Consider the following 17,998-nt stretch of genomic DNA (forward strand, 5'->3'; position numbering starts at 1 on the left):
AGGCAAAAGGCACCTTCAAGCAGGAAAGAGAGGTCGAGTTAGAGTGAGATGAGAGTGTTTCAGAACTCAGGATCTTGGCAGCTGAAGGCACAGCTTTGCTAGCAAAGAGGTGATGCTTAATGGCAAACAGTAGAAGAGGCTGAAATGGTGTCTAAAGACTGGCTTAGACTAGTTGGGCAGAATGGCCTGTTTGGACTGCATATACTGTACGATTCAAAGGGAAGGAGACTGAGAGAAAAAAGATTATGCATGCAAGCCTGCCATCCAGCCGCAGTTGAGGATGAGACTTAGCTCCATAGATGGAGGAAACATCCCTCAATCTTCTGTTGAAGGGTTTTGGCCCAAAACATTGCCTTCCCTGGATGCCCCCTAAACTGCTGAGTCCCTTTTCTTTATCAATATGATTAAAGCCATGGGAAGTATTTCACTTCTCTTCATATTTATTTAAATTGTCTGGTAAAATTCTGTTTCTTCATTAAAATGGATAGCGAATGTAATTCAAGTTTACAACTCCATTGTGAACATTGTTGAAAAATCTCTTGAGATTTTCTCTTGATTTGAAGTGAATCATCATCAATTTCTTGCTCAATGACACCATTATATTTCAATCACTGACCTCCAAACCCAGAAAGTAAAACACAAGCAGGTGATAAAATGCCAGCAGGTGTCTGAACGAAAGAGTGGGGGAAGGGGGTGTGACAAAGGCAGGAGATAATAGGTGGAGAAAGGAGGGAAGGGACAGCAGCGATGAGGGGGAGGGGATTATAGGGCTGTATGGTTGAAAGAATTGGAAGGACAGGAAAAGGGAGAGAGAAAAGAAAAGGGACGAAGGTTTAATGGAAAGCAGTGAAATCAATGTTCATGCCTTGCAGCTCGAGGGTAACCAGATGGAAAATAAGGTGTTGTTCCTCCAATCAGTGGTGATCAGGGTGGGACAGCACATAAGGGATCGGTGTTGGGTCCCTTGATGTTTGTCATTTACATTAATGATTTGGAAGATGGAGTGGTAAATTGAGTTAGTAAATATGCGGACGATACAAAAATAGAGGGAGTTGTGGATAGTGAAGATGGCTTTTGGAGACTAAAGAAGGATTCGGACTGCTTAGAAGAGTGGGCTGAAAGGTGGCAGATGAAGTTTAATATCGATAAGTGTGAAGTGCTTCATTTTGGGAAGAATATTCAAGACAGGACGTATGCAGTGAGGGGGAGGGCATTGAAGAACGCAGAGGAACAGAGAGATCTTGAAATAATGGTTCATCGTTCTTTGAAAGTGAAATCTCATGTGAATAGCATGATAAAGAAGGCTTTTGGTATGGTGGCCTTTATAAATCAAAGCATAGAATATCGGCGCTGGGAGGTGATGTTAAGACTATTCAAGGCATTGGTGAGGCCAAATTTGGAATACTCTGTGCAGTTCTGGTCCCCAAATTATAGGAAGGATATCAATAAGGTAGAGAGGGTGCAGAGAAGATTTACTAAAATGTTGCCTGGATTGCAGTATCTAGAATACAAAGAATGAATGAGAAGACTGGGTCTTTATTCATTGGAACGTAGAAGGTTGAGGGGGGATTTAATAAAGGTATTTAAAATTATGAGTGGGATAGATAGAGCAGATGTGAATAGGTTCTTCCCCATGAGGGTAGGTGAGATTGGAATGAGAGGTCATAAGTTGAGGGTTAGGGGGAAAAAGTTTAGAATTAACATGAGAAGGAGCTTCTTCACTCAGAGAGTGGTGGGTGAGTGGAATGACCTTCCAGAAGAGGTGGTTGCAGCAAGGTAATTTTGTCATTTAAGAAAAGGTTGGATAAATGCATGGATGTGAGGGGATTGGAGAGTTATGGGCAGAGAGCAGGTAAGTGGGACTAGAGGAGATCACTTAAATCGGTATGGACTAGAGGGGCTGAGATGACCTGTTTCTGTACTGAAATTGTTATATGGTTATAAGGTCATGGACAAACATGTTGGTATAGGAGTGTGACCCAGAATTGAAGTGGTTGGCCACTGGGAGGTCACTGTGGTTGTGAATGGAACGGAGGTCCTGAGTGAAGCGATCTCCGAGTCTGCGACTGGTCTCTCCAATGAAGCGAATGCCACAAAGGGTGCACCAGATGTAGTAAATGTCCTCTGGTTCTGGATCTACAAGTGAAGTGTTGCTTCATATGAGCAGGAAATGGAGGAGATGTGGGTGAGGACTGAGTGGTGGTGGAGAAGCTATGTTTGTAAAACAACTACATCGGGGCTGCCTTATGCACCATGATGAGCTTGTCAACTTCACCCACTTTGCATTCAACTTCCACCTCAATCTCAGACTCATCTGGTCCATTTCCGATAACACTCTCCCCTTCCTGGATCTCTCTGTCTCCATCTCGAGAAACCAGCTTTCCACTGACATATATTAAAAACACTCCAACTCCCATAACTACTCGGACTACACTTCCTCACACCCTGCCCTCTGCAAGGTTTCCATCCCCTTCTCTCAATTTCTGTTTCCTCTGCATCTGTTCCCAAGATGAGGTCTTCCAGTCCAGATCTTCTGAAATGTCTGCCTTCTTCCACAAACATGGCTTCCCCTCCACCACCATCAACTCAACCCTCAACAACATCTCCGCCATTTCCTGTTTATCTGCCCTGGCTCACTCTACCCCCAGACTCAACAAATATAGAATCCCCCTCATCCTCACCTACCACCCCACCAGCCTCTGCATCCAACACATCATCCACCAGAATTTCTGGCACTTACTACAGAATCCCACTACCATTCACATTTTTTTCTCTCCTCTTGGCTTTGCGCAGGGATGGCTCCCTCCACAATTTCCTTGCGCACTCATCCCTTCCCACCCATCGTACACCTGGCACCTTCCCCTGTGCCAAAGGTGATGGCTCCTCCTTCACCATGGTCCAGGGCCCCAAACAGGCCTTTCATGTGAAGCAACACTTCAGTTATACATCCAGAGCCAGAGGATTTATTTACTGCATCCGATGCCCCCTTTGTGGCATTCTCTACATTCAAGAGACCGATCACAAACTGGGTGATTGCTTCATTCAGCACCTCCGCTCCGTTCGCAACCACAGCGACTTCGCAGTTGCTAACCATTTCAATTCCAAGTCACACTCTCGCGCTTACATGTCTGTCCATGGCCTTGTGCATTGTCCTACCCTGACCACCCGCAGATTGGAGAAACAACACCTTATTTTCTGTCTGGGTGCCCTCCAGCCGCACGGCATGAACATTGACTTTACTGCTTTCCATTAAACCTGCTTTCCTTTTCTTTCCCATCTCCTTTTTCCTGTCCTTCCAGTTCTTTCACCCACACAGCCCTACTATCCCCCCCCTCATTGCTGCTGTACCTTCCCTCCTTTCTCCACCTACCATCTCCTGCCTTGCCACATCCCCTTCCCCCTCCACTCTTTTGTTCGGATGCTTGCTGTCATTGTCTCATACCTTGATGATGGGTTCAAGCCTGAAACGTTGGTTCTGTATCTTTCCCTTTGCTACTGTTTGAGCTGCTGAGCTTCTCCAACATTTTGTGTTTTTACTACGACCTCCAAAACCAAGTAGCCTTGATGCTTAAATCCCATGCTAGGTTACACTGAGATATTTAGGTTATTCCTAAATTGACAATGTTGCTGGTGTTTGGCACTTTTCAAAAAGTATATTCTTCTGATTATTGCCCAGAGGAGGAGTATAAGAGTTTATTGTCATAAACCTAACTACTGTACAATGAACAAAGAAATTCTTACTTGTTGCAACAATACATGTAGATAAAGTACACCAACTACAGCAGTGCAAGCTACATCATCAGAATATCCTGAAAAGACAGCAAATATAAAAGGATAGAAAAATAAATCTTCACAATTGCAAGAAAATAAAGTAACGTGCAGAGAGATCTTTTGGATGTCCCAGAGTATTTTATGGTTTGGGTTAGGATAGTACAAGGAAATTCAAGATCTTGATAGCTGTTGGAACCTCTGGAGCCTAGAGGTGCTGGTCTTTGGGCTTTTGCCTGAGGGTGTCAGTGAGAGGAGATATTGACCAGGGTGATGGGGTTCTTCATGATGTTGTTAAAACAAAATCAGCTTATTCCTTTCACCTTGAATAATTCTTTATTTGATAATTGGTATAGTAAAGGTATACAGAGGATAAAACATCATTTTTTGGGATCTTTTGTTTAACTTCTGAGCAATTAAAAGATAAATATTGTACACAAAACTACAATTTTTGCATATTATCAATTAAAATCATATTTAAAATATAAATTAGGAACAGATTTGAGACTCCAGGAACAAAGTCAGTTTGAATCATATTAGAGTTTTGAAAATTTTCAGAATATGCTGCAGATTTAAATGATTTGCTAAGCCATTTCATATTCTGTTAAACCATCAACAACAGGGCTGTGGATCACATAAAGACCAGATCAGATTATGATTTCAAATTGGCTTCCTTGAACTTTTCCTTTATGACTTGATTGTTTTATTGTCATCAACAGAGGATGAGCAAATGTAGGTTCTTGGGAGTCACCATCTTGGAAGATCTTTCCTGGAACCAACACACCAATGGCATCATGAAGAAAGCCTCTACTTCGTCAGGAGTTAGCGGAGGAGCGAGTGGAGTTGTTCAAGTGAACCGGTACAGACTTGAAGGGCCGACATGGCCTGTTTCCGTGCTGTAAATGGTTATATGGTTATATGTTGATGATGGGTGTGACAATGCCAGAAAGGGAGATCTATTGCCAAGCTAGAGCATTGCTTTTATGAGGAGAGAGAACATCTCAGCTGGATTAGCAGTGTGTGCAGAACAAGGGAGACCAAGCTAACTTTGAATTTGTTTGCAAAATTCCCAGATCCCAGGATCAGGTGAAGTGGAAGGTTTCATTTCCCTTGGAAAAGAGGTGGTTAATGAGAGGATATAGTTAATTAGGAAAAGGATTCAAATAGATTCGAGGCAAATATTTTTCTCCCAAAGAGCAAGGGAGGTTTCGAACTCATTGGCTGCAAGGGTGGAGGGGACAGAAACCTTTGGCACATTTAAAACGTACCAGAGGAGCAGTGACTGCAGAAGTGTGGGATGAGAATGGGAAAGTGGGATTGTTTGGATGTCAAGGACACAAAGGATTGGAAGAAACTGTGGATGCACCGAGGCATTTTGCAGCCTCCTCTGGATGTGGAGGCTTTGTGGGGAAGGTCCACAGTCCAGTGTCCTCCACAACCAGACTGGAATCAAAGGGGAAGCCTCTCAAATGGCAAGGGTTTCTTTGGAGAAACTGACTTGGAAATATGATTTAGGAGGTTTACACCTCCCCAATTTTATGAATTATTATAAAGCAGCACAGTTGAGATCTATTAATGTAATTATAAGTTGAATAATGTTCAACCATGGGTAAATATAGAACTTGATAAAATAGGAGAAACTGATCCACAACATTTTATTTATAAATGGAATGCAAGCTTGTTAAAAGCAAATAAAGAAAGACCTATGCTGAGACATTTAATTGAACTTTGGAATAAAATTGATAAAGAGATTGGAGGAAAAGGTTTAATGTTTGGAAGAAGACCTTTATTTCAAAATAGACTTATTCCATCTTCTATGGAAAATACATTTCTAAAAATCTGGCAAAATTAGATATTAGGAACATTAAAGATAGTTTTGAAGCCAGGAAATTCATTACTTTTAGTAGAATGAAAGACAAATTTAAGATATTGGAAAACACAAAACTTTGTTATTACTGCATCAAGTTAAGAGATTCTTTTTGTGAAATATTTGGTCAAGATTTAGTATTACTAGGCAGAGACAGAAGCAGTATTTTTAATAAGTTATAGGGATAAAAATAAATTTATTTCAGAGATGTATAAATTATTACAAAAGAAGGCTCTATAAGGAGTTCATAAATCTAGACATAAATGTGAGGTAGATTTAAATAAGCAAATAGATGAACGTAGATGAATTCAGATATGGAGAGAGAGTACGAAAAGCAAAATAAATGTGAGATATCAGTTAGTTCAATATAATTTTATTCATCAGTTATATTTATCACCACAAAGTTACACAATATGAACTACGTTTATTCAGATTTATGTTTTAGATGTGGACAAGAAGTTGGTACCTTTTTGCATTCGATTTGGCAGTGTTCCACAATTAAACCTTTTTGGCTTGAAATGGGTCATTTATTAAAACAAATAACTGGAGTAAGATTCCCATAGGATCCAATGTTATTTTTTACTGGGTGATGTTAGAGGAATTAAACTGAAATTAAAATTGAATATCTATCAAGTAAAATTTGTTCATATAGCTTTGGCAATAGCTTGAAAATGCATTGCTATAACTTGGAAGTTAGATATTGATTTGGGAATGGACAGTTGTATTATACTTGAGAAAATTACAAAATTTGAGAGATAAATATCATATTTGTTGTGAAATATGGAGCCCATATTTACAAACTGTTGGTATTAAAATTTAAATGAATCTCAAACATTCCTTTTCTCTGATGGGTCTCTATGAACATATACCCAAGTTTACACGTATTGGAAAGTGAAGTGCTCCTGTTGTGGTTTTCTTGTCCCTTTTCTCTTTTATTTTCCTTTTTTTTTAGTCTGTAGGGGGTTGAGGAGAGGGGGTGGGGGTGATTTAGAGGAGGCTTTTCTTTCTTTTGTATTTTTTTAACTTTCTATTTTTATATAAAATACCACATGTTTTTGGATTAAGTTTAAAATATTGTGATATGTTTGTTAAGTGGTTTTATATTAAATAAAATATTTAAAAATGAGGAAGCCTCTCAAACAACAGAGGGAGGAGAGACTACAAGGGGAACAGAGGTGGCAATGGGACAAGATAATAATGAGAGAATGAATGTAACAATATACAGTAATGGAACATATGAATATGATGTGGGATGTAATAAGACCCTGCATGGTTATCTTTTATAAATAATTTTCCTGTGAATAAAGTTTATTTTTGTAAAAAATGCTATCTCCATGATCCTATGATCCATCAGCACAGTAAGAGAGGAAATGGTGTCATTGTGGGAGCAGAATGTCAATGTAGGGGGAAAGGCCATTCTGCCCCATAAGAGCATTCTCCCCATTCCATTATGAGCTGATCCATTCTCCCACTCAGACCCAATCCCCTGCCTTCTCCCTATAACCTTTAATACCCTGACTATTCAGATACCTATCAATCTTTGCTTAACTACACCCAACGACCTGTCCTCCACCGTCGTCCGTGGCAGCAACTTCCAGAGATTCAATACTCTCAGGCTAAAGAAATTCCTCCACATCTGTGTTTTAAATGGGCGCCCTTCAATTCTGGCTCTGCCCCCTTGTTGGAGAACCATGGCTGATCTTTGCTGAAACTCTTTTGTGGATCCACAAATAAAAACAATATTTTGTCAATCTTGAGTTGGAGGTAATTTCCCCATTGTTTATGTGAGGAGGTTAATCTTCATGACACTCCTTCATACCCTGAATCTAATTTTGCATCAGCTCTCTTGCTTTGGTCCTCTCTCACCCATGGAAACAATATTTCTCTTTCATCATTTTCAATAATCCCTTTCATTGTCTGTTAGACCATTTCTTTTATAGCCAGAGGAACAGATGGCCCTTGGAATTATAGGTCACGAGTTAATCTCCCAGCATTTAGATAGTGAGTTAATTAATGAAACTATAATCAGAAAAAAGAATCAATTTTAAAACTAGTTGGCAATTCAGATTTGCAGAACCAGGATCAGGATTTATGGTCATGAACAGGTCATGAAATTTGGTGTTTTGCGGCAGCGTCACAGAGCAAACATTCATGTTATAAACATCTTACAACATTACTATAAATTAAAAAAAAGTAGTGCACAAAAAGGCAGTGTCTTTGGTTCATTGTTCATTCAGGAATCTGATGGGAGCGGGGAAGAAGCTGTCCTTGTGCCATTGAGTGCTCGTCTCTACGCTCCTGCACCTTTTCCCCCCCAATGGTAGTAGAGTGAAGAGGGGTAATGAGTAAGAATAAATAGAAAACATGTGCAGCCAACTACATAGAGTATAGAGGCTTTTAGTTTAAAGACCATTCTCAGCAAGGAGAATACTTTAGCGAGATAGGAATGGAGTTTTATCAGTAATGTCTGAAAATGAACTGCATCCAACAGGAACAGGTACGCCCATCTGATGACAGAATCCCAATTCCTACTGGTTAACCTGGCTTTAGTACAGAAATGAGCTTTTATGGCAAGGGAGCATCTGCCTCCACTAATTAAGGGAAGCATGACTAACTTGGAATGAGGTGGTCCCAATAATTAAGTAAGATCTGAGCTTCAGCAGAAACTAGGTCAAAATGGATCATCTCTACTAGCAACCGAGGATGTCAGGCCAAGGGTCAGAGCCAATTAAAAAAAATAACCTGGCTAGGGCCAATTACTGGAAATAATTTGCATTTAAAAATATTGATCAACAGCATAGAGGGAGGTGATGGAGCAGGTGTCGTTAGAAGCTTGTCATTCAGCTTTTTGGGGTCAGCGTGTGACCATATTGAGCAGGATAATTGACAAAGATGTATGACTTGGAGTTGTCTGAATGATAAAATGCCAGCCTGGTGAACTCGGGGTAACAGGCCCAGGGAATAGCAAATAAAACTGGCAGACCTCTGGTTCTGTGTTTTATTACTGCGTTATGTATGTGGTGATCAGCTGGAATGCACGTGAAACAAGCTTTCTCACAGTATTTCAGTGCACATGGCAATAAATGTGAAGTTGAATAGATTAATTTAGACATTCAGCCCATGAGCCTGTGCCACCCAATTACACCCAATTAAACTACAACCCCTGGTACGTTTTGAAGGGTGGGAGGAAACTAGAGCCCTCAGAGAAAACAGGCACTGTAACTGCTAGGTTAACCATGCCATCCAGAAAAAATATGGAACGCTTCACGAATTTACGAGTCATCCTTACGCAGGGGCCATGCTAATCTTCTCTGCATCATTCCATTTTTAATATATGCGCTGTTGAATGTGGTGTTGAACTTAAATAAACACTTCAACCATTCATTCAATGTGTATTTCCATTAGCTGCTCCAGTTTCCTCCCTGAACGGTTAGTGTAGCAGTTAGTGCAACACTCTTATAGTGCCAGCAGCCCTGGTTTAAATCCGGCGCTGTCTCCAAGGAGTTTGTATGTTCTCCCCGTGTCTGCGTGGGTTTCCTCCAGGTGCTTTGGTTTCTCCCCGCCCTCCAAAAATATACAAATTGACATATTTGGGCGGCACAGGCTTGTGGGCCAGAAGGCCCTGTTACTATACTGCACATCCAAATTTTAAAAAGATTTAAGTTTTAAAAATGTATAAAATGGGCTTGCAATACGCAGGACAAAGTGATCTCACAGCCAGTGGATCAGATTGAAACTCTGCGACAGTAGAGTGGTGGAGGTTGCTACAACATGCCCATCCTTAGAGATATAGTTCCTGGGCTGTGAGTGCAAAAGAAAGGGCTGAATTCTAGTTCACCCAGATGGATGATCCATCTTCACTCCCTCTTGAGTTTCCACCCGCTCTATTCACTCCGTGTGATCTCAGGAAATGTTTGAGAGTACCTTTGGGACCAGACAGGGCCCCAGCTGGAGAGCCAAAGGCCTGTGCTCCACAAATAGCTACCCCTCTAGTCAAACTGTTCCACTGAAATAGCAACACTGGTATCCATCCAACCATGTGGGAAATTGCTCAGGTATGCCCTGTTCACAAAAAGCAGACAGTCTATAAGTAATTTGTATGTTCTCCCCGTGACTGAGTGGGTTTCCTCCAGGTCAATTGGGTGTAATGTGGGGCCATGGGCTCGTGGGTTTGAAGGACCTATATGTCAAAATTTAAATTTAGATCCAAACAGGCTTATTACCTTCTAATTCATCTGTTCCCAATCATCCACAAAGTATCATTCATAAATGGCTGCCTTGTAATGCTGCTGTGGTACCACAGTACAGTACAGCGTCATGGCTATTGGAGCCTCTGCCTCACAGCTCCGGTAGCGCCAATTCAAGCCTGACCTTAGGTGCTGCCTGTGTGGTTTTGCACCTTCTCACTGTGGCCGTGTGGATTTCCCCTGGGTGCTCCAGTTTCCTCCCAAATCCCAAAAACCATTGGTCAATTGGTCACTGGTAATTGTTCTGAATGTGTAGGCAAATGGTAGAATCTGGGGAGAGTTAAATTGGATTGATATAATTAATTGGTTTATAGTCAGTGCAAAATGGATGGGTCGAAGGGCTGTACAACTCTATGGATATTATTAATAGAGAATAGCTGTCTTGAAGTAGGTTTCTGCAGTCAGAACACTCAAAAGGTTATGGTACTCATTATTTCTGAATAGGTTGAAATATTCAACTGAATGAACCCAATGCCTTCCTAACATTGGCAGGGTTTTAAGTTTCTGGATAACTGGGACCTTTTTTGGGGGAGATGTGACCTGTACAGTAAGGACGGGTTACACTTAAATCCCAGGGGGACCAGAATCCTGGCAGAGGTATTTACTAGGGCTACTCAGGATCCTTTAAACTAGAATGGTTGGGGGGAGGGAACAAAATAGTACAGAGCAGTAAGGAGAAGGTTAGAATGCAAACAAAGAAAGTTTGTAGTAAGTATTTGAATATGGATGGGCAGGTGATAGAGAAGGGAAATGCTCTGGAAGAAGATGAAGGGCAATTGGCAGGAAAAGTAAATAATGTTGTTATTAAAGATGAGGGAAAACAGGGATTAAAAATTGGGAAATCTCTGAAATTCATATATTTTAATTGTAAAATATTGTAAAAAAGGTGGATGAGCTGAAGGTGTGGATTGATACTTGGTAGTATGATGTGGTAGCGATTAGTGAGACATGGTTTCAGGAGGGATGTGATTGGCAACTGAATATCCCTGGGTTTCGTTGTTTTAGGTGTGATAGAGTCGGAGGGGCAAGAGGAGGTGGGGTTGCATTGCTTGTCAGGGAAAATATTACAGCGGTGCCTAGGAAGGATAGATTAGAGGGCACATCCACGGAGGCTATTTGGGTGGAACTGAGGAGTAGGAAAGGAGAGGTTACACTTGTAGGGGTGTATTATAGACCACCCGGAGGGGACCGAGACCTAGAGGAGCAAATCTGTAGGGAGATAGTAGATATTTGTGATAAGCACAGGGTTGTAATTATGGGAGATTTTAATTTTCCACATATAGATTGGGAAACACATTCTGTGAAAGGACTGGATGGGTTAGAGTTTGTGAAATGTGTGCAAGATAGTTTTTTAAAACAATATGTAGAGGTGCCGACCAGAGAAGGAGCAGTGTTAGATCTATTGTTGGCAAATGGGATGGGTCAAGTGACGGAGGTTAGTGTTGCCGAGCACTTCGGGTCCAGTGATCATAATGCCATCAGCTTCAATGTCATTATAGAAAGAGAGAAGTCAGGGCCAAGGGTTGAGGTTTTTGATTGGGGAAAAGCTAGATTTGAGGAGATGCGAAAGGACTTGCAGGGTGTGCATTGGGACAATTTGTTTTATGGGCAGGATGTAGTAGAGAGATGGAAGTCTTTTAAAGATCAGATTTTGAGAGTGCTAAAGCTTTATGTTCCTGTTAGGTTAAAAGGAGGGGCAAAAGGTTTGAGAGAGCTGTGGTTTTCAAGGAATATTGGAAACTTGGTTCGAAGAAAAAGGGAGGCGTACATTAGATATAAGAAGCATGGAGTTAAGGAGATGTTTGAAAGATACATTGAATGTAAGAGGAATCTTAAGAGAGGAAATAGGAAAGCTAAAAGAAGGTACGAGGAAACTATGGCAAGCAGGGTGAAAACTAATCCAAAAGAGTTCTACAAATATGTTAATGGTAAGAGGAAAGCTAGAGACAAAATTGGTCCCTTAGAAAATCAGAGCAGAAAACTGTGTGTGGAGCCTAGAGAAATGGGGGAGATATTGAACAGTTTCTTTTCTTCGGTATTCACTAAGGAGAAGGATATTGGGAGATGTGAGATAAAAAAAGCAAATTGGGTAAATATGGGGAATATAGAGATTACAAAAGGTGTAGTTTTAAGGCTTTTGAAGAATATAAAGGTGGATAAGTCTCCGGGACCAGACGGGATCTTCCCCAGGACATTGAGAGAAGTGAAGGAGGAAATAGCAGAGGCTCTGGCGGTAATTTTCCAAATGTCATTAGATATGGGGATAGTGCCGGAGGATTGGCGCATTGCGCATGTGGTTCCGTTATTTAAAAAGGGTTCAAGGAGGAAGCCAGGCAACTATCGGCCTGTAGGTTTGACGTCTGTGGTAGGTAAATTAATGGAGAAAATTCTTAGAGATAGTACTTATAAACATCTGGATAGACAGGGTCTGATCAGGAGCACTCAACATGGATTTGTGGGAGGAAGGTCATGTTTGACCAATCTGATTGAATTTTTTGAAGAGGTGACTAGGAATGTGGATGAGGGTAGCACAGTGGATGTTGCCTATATGGACTTCAGTAAGGCCTTCGATAAGGTACCACATGGAAGGTTAGTTAAGAAGGTGCAGTCTTTAGGTATAAATTTTGAGATAGTCAAATGGATTGAACATTGGCTGAAAGGGAGAGGCCAGAGAGTGGTAGTGGATAATTGTCTGTCAGGTTGGAGGCCGGTGACCAGTGGTGTGCCTCAAGGATCTGTATTGGGCCCATTGTTGTTCGTTATATACATTAATGATCTAGATGATGGGGTGGTGAATTGGATTAGTAAATATGCAGACGATACTAAGATAGGTGGAATAGTGGATAATGAAGAAGGTTTTCAAGGATTGCAGAGGGATTTGGGCTGCTTAGAAAAGTGGGCTGAAAAATGGCAGATGGAATTTAATGCTGATAAGTGTGAGGTGCTTCAATTTGGTAAGAAGAATCAGAATAGGACATATGTGGTAAATGGGAGAGCATTGATGAATACAGAAGAGCAGAAAGATTTAGGAGTAACGGTACATCATTCCCTGAAGGTAGAAACTCATGTGAATAGGGCAGTGAAGAAGGTTTTTAGTATGCTGGCCTTTATCAATCATTGCATGGAATATAGGAGTTGGGAGGTGATGTTGAGATTGTATAAGACGTTGGTGCGGCCTAATTTGGAGTCTGTGTGCAGTTCTGGTCGCCTAATTATAGGAAGGATATAAACAGAGTGGAGAGAGTGCAGAGAAGGTTTACCAGAATGTTATCTGGGTTTAAGCATCTAGAGTATAGGGAGAGATTGGACAGATTAGGTCTTTATTCTTTGGAGCGTAGAAGGTTGAGAGGGGATTTGATAGAAGTATTTAAGATTATGAAAGGGATAGACAGAGTGGATGTGGATAGACTATTTCCGTTAAGAGGAGGAAAGATTAAAACAAGAGGACATGAGTTAAGAATTAAGGGGCAGAGGTTTAGAGGTAACATGAGGGGGAACTTCTTTACTCAGAGAGTGGTAGCTGTGTGGAATGATCTTCCGGGAGAAATAGTGGCGGCGGAGTCAATTGTATTATTTAAGAAAAGGTTGGACAGGTATATGGATGAGAAGAAGATGGAGGGTTATGGGCATTGTGCAGGGGGGTGGGACTAGAAAGGGGTGTTTGGTTCGGTGCGGACTAGAAGGGCCTAATGGCCTGTTTCCGTGCTGTAATTGTTATGTTATGTTATGTTATGATGGAGGAACTCAGCAGGTCAGGCAGCATCCATAGAAGGCAATAGATTTTGCACCAAGAGCCCTTCATTAGGGAAGTCCAATGAAGTATCTTTAGCCTGAAGCACTGGCTGTCTGTTCACCTTCCACGATACTGCCTCACCCGCTGCTTTCCTCCAGTGCTTTGTGTGGTGCAGTCTCCATTGTTTGCCTTACATTAGACTGGCTCGTCACCCCTGGTGCTCATTGTTACAGAGGGGCAGCTGTAGGCTTTTACTGCTTCAAACATTAGATTTCACCAAAATATGGCACACAGTTCACAATTATCTCCTTATGGTCTAAGAAAACCTCAACTGAATGTAATTCAATCTTCCTCTGACAGCTTCACCATCTATAGTACATTTCCCCTTATCCGAGGTTCCATTAACCAAAATCATCCATTACCCTAATATTTTTTTTTGCAGCACTGACATAACATCACAAGTTGAAAATAATTTATCGCCTGACTTGCCCATGTGGGGCTCTGACGCTCTGTTGCCGTCAATTTGATTACAAAGGAGCTCTCGTGTACTGCACAAAGATATAGTTGCAGATGGCAAAAAGGTCTGCAGATAGCATTATGGATGTCAGTGAAAAGCAAAGGAGAAAGAGTTTATGTTTGTCGAAAGGACAGAAAGTCAAGCTGTTGACAAAACTCGACAGTGGTGTAAGTGTGACAGGTCTGTAATGGAGGATTAACATCACCGGGAAAGCAATCTGTGATTGGGCAAATGACAACGGTATTTTATGGGTCCACCATATTCCTTATTACCCGCAGGCTGCCGGGTTAGTTGAACAAATGAACGGCTTACTGAAGGAACAAATTTGTTTGTTAACATCACTGGGGACCCAGAAGGGATGGTGCCATGTGCTGCAGCAGGCAGTCGACAATTTGAATCATCGCCCTTTAAAAGAAGGTACACCTTTCCACCGACTTCTTCACGCTCCTGAATTACAGCCTATTCCAGAGGAATAACAGTCATTGCCCCCCATCCCCGAACTAGAGAATGTTGGAGAAAAGGTATGGGTGGCACCACCAGGTAGTGGCCCTCCTGTAAAAGGGGAAATAGTGACACCTGCCCAGGGTAACACTCGGTGGGTAGCTATTGAGGGACAGGATGATTTAGTCTGTTTAAACACTGAACGCTTATGGTATCGTGAGTGACATGTGTCAGGCTTCTTTGTTCCAGGTTCTCCATTTTACACTCCTGGTGATCTGGCTTAACAGCTACTTTGATGCCAGCAATTGGATTTGTAATGTCGAGGACGTTCCAAGGGAGTTCCCCGTGGGAAACACGGTCCGATGCATTACACCAAGGAAGTCCTCGGTCACCAGCCTCAAGTGCAGCTTATATAAATATGTTATTGTTCAGCATGTTTCAAAATCTGTTCGTGAGCTCCAGTACCTGGGTATTGTGGCAAACAAGGATAATTTGAGCCTTGGTTGGAATTCTTTCTCATGGCTACTGCTACATTTGGGGGAGTGGGCCACACTATCCTCCGTTGGTTGCTCGCGTCATTGCTTATCTTTGTAATTGTTGTTTTGATTTCTTTTTTTTCGCTCCCTCTGTACTCAAATACTGGTTAGGCCTCGCAAATGACAGATTGTGACCAAGGGGTGGAATGTAATGGAGGATTAAAACCATGTACCCAGATGCTCTTTGCTTATGTGGAACTGACGACACTGGGTCCACACGCAGGTCACCTTACTTTCAGAACTAGCAGATGTAATTAAACTCAGCCATGGGGACTTATCTTGAAGATACACTTTGAAATGGAATTCCACTGTGAGGCCCAGGGAAAGCAGTTGTCAAATGCAACACTCTGAAATTGACGAATTGGTCACAACCTGTCTTGCTCGAGAAGTTTTAATAAGTCTTTGTATCTACGAGATAAACCAGGAAATTATAACATCCTGGTTCCATAATAATTAATCTTCTAAATTGTAGAATGTAATGTTCAGTTTTGATTTTGACTGACAAATATTAGAAGGAGTAGGCGCATGATTAATTGTTTTTGGGGTATATAAGCCTGTGGTCCTGCTGCTGAAGTTTAGACTCTCCGAGGGGTGGGAACACCCCTTGTCAAGAAGGAAGAACAGCCAGAGTCCGAGCAACGTCCCGGTCGGGGGAGGTGGAGAAGCTGCTACCAGCGCCCTGACAACCTACTACAAGTGTGCAGTCGTTGCCTCGCTTCGGCAGTTGGGACCAGTCCAAGCGTTGATAATTATAGTTGGGAAGGGCTTGCATATTGTAGTGTGAAATCAGATTTTGAATTAGTAATAAACATTTGTATAAACTGAACTGCTCTCGGTGTATGTGTCTATTTTCTTTCGGTAGCTCAAACACTGTGACCAATCTAAAACGAACAAAATGAGAGGTATAAGTTTACCCAAGACAAGGTCTTACAGAAAAATATAGTGTTGGAATGACCAAGTTGTTTTTTGGTACATATTAAACATTACTTCATGCTCGAAAAGCCTGCCATTGTTTTTTGTTGTTGTTTAATCACTGATACAAATATTCTGCTGATGCTCCTGGCCTGCTTAAAGCCATTGTTCTGTTAACCAAAAAAAACCCAATGACCAAAACTGTCCGGTCCTAAGGGGAAATGCACTGTATATGACATTTTAAAACTCTTTGTTTGACAGGATATCTTAAAAAATACCAGAAGATTTTGATACCATCTGTCCTTTTGACACTGTAGTCAACATTCCGTGCTAATTTATGGAAGATGAAATATTTTATTGAAATGGTGTGCACACCATTCTGACACATACACTGACATCACAACATGGGAAGGAAATGTCTGAAGAGTACGTCTTTTGAAGCTACGATGAATTAGAATGAGAATGTTTTCAAAGAGGGCCTGGCCACAAAACAGTGAATCTCTCTCTTAGTTGATTGTATAGTGATAACCTTGACCTGTGAGCAATGAAGCGCTTAAACTTTGCAACTTTGAATATTTATTACAACAGTTAATACTAATTGATTTATTATTGCTTTTTCTGAATTGGCATATTGTAGTCATTTAATGTGTATCATTCTGAATGGGCAACTAAAGCGGCATCGTCTGCAAAGAGTAGTTCACGGACAAGTTTCTCTTGTGTCTTGGTGTGAGCTTGCAGGCGCCTCAGATTGAAGAGACTGCCATCCGTGCGGTACCGGATGTAAACAGCGTCTTCATTGTTGGGGTCTTTCATGGCTTGGTTCAGCATCATGCTGAAGAAGATTGAAAAGAGGGTTGGTGCCAGAACGCAGCCTTGCTTCACGCCATTGTTAATGGAGAAGGGTTCAGAGAGCTCATTGCTGTATCTGACCCGACCTTGATGGTTTTCGTGCAGTTGGATAACCATTTTGAGGAAATCCGAGGCGCTCTAGTATTTGCCAAAGCCCTTTCCTGCTCACGGTGTCGAAGGCTTTGGTGAGGTCAACAAAGGTGATGTAGAGTCCTTTGTTTTGTTCTCTGCACTTTTCTTGGAGCTGTCTGAGGGCAAAGACCATGTCAGTAGTTCCTCTGTTTGCGCGAAAGCCGCACTGTGATTCTGGGAGAATATTCTCGGCGACACTAGGTATTATTCTATTTAGTAGAATCCTAGCGAAGATTTTGCCTGCAATGGAGAGCAACGTGATTCCCCTGTAGTTTGAGCAGTCTGATTTCTCGCCTTTGTTTTTGTACAGGGTGATGATGGTGGCATCACGAAGATCCTGAGGCAGTTTACCTTGGTCCCAACAAAGCTTGAAAAACTCATGCAGTTTGGCATGCAGAGTTTTGCCGCCAGCCTTCCAGACTTCTGGGGGGATTCCATCCATACCTGCTGCTTTGCCACTTTTCAAATAGCGCCTTTGGAAGACTACACAAAAGAGTCTGGAAAAACAACCAACTGAAAAACTCACAAAGATAAGCGTATACAGAGCCGTTGTCATACCCACACTCCTGTTCGGCTCCGAATCATGGGTCCTCTACCGGGACCACCTACGGCTCCTAGAACGCTTCCACCAGCGTTGTCTCCGCTCCATCCTCAACATCCATTGGAGCGCTTACATCCCTAACGTCGAAGTACTCGAGATGGCAGAGGTTGACAGCATCGAGTCCACGCTGCTGAAGATCCAGCTGCGCTGGATGGGTCACGTCTCCAGAATGGAGGACCATCGCCTTCCCAAGATCGTGTTATATGGCGAGCTCTCCACTGGCCACCGTGACAGAGGTGCACCAAAGAAAAGGTACAAGGACTGCCTAAAGAAATCTCTTGGTGCCTGCCACATTGACCACCGCCAGTGGGCTGATAACGCCTCAAACCGTGCATCTTGGCGCCTCACAGTTTGGCGGGCAGCAACCTCCTTTGAAGAAGACCACAGAGCCCACC

At 42.0% G+C, this 17,998-nt stretch overlaps 1 protein-coding gene and 1 non-coding gene across 3 annotated transcripts in view; both read right to left on the reverse strand.

The window, feature by feature from the left end:
- The window catches only part of wscd2 (WSC domain containing 2), a 332,148-nt gene that overhangs the window by 121,744 nt on the left and 192,406 nt on the right, over positions 1 to 17,998 (reverse strand). The window lies entirely within an intron of this gene.
- LOC138762543 (U6 spliceosomal RNA) lies at positions 8,884 to 8,987 on the reverse strand. The gene has a single exon (XR_011356950.1). It is a non-coding gene; the product is annotated as a U6 spliceosomal RNA (small nuclear RNA).

This window comes from Narcine bancroftii, chromosome 4 (assembly GCF_036971445.1).
Source record: "Narcine bancroftii isolate sNarBan1 chromosome 4, sNarBan1.hap1, whole genome shotgun sequence".
NCBI classification, from domain to species: domain Eukaryota; kingdom Metazoa; phylum Chordata; class Chondrichthyes; order Torpediniformes; family Narcinidae; genus Narcine; species Narcine bancroftii.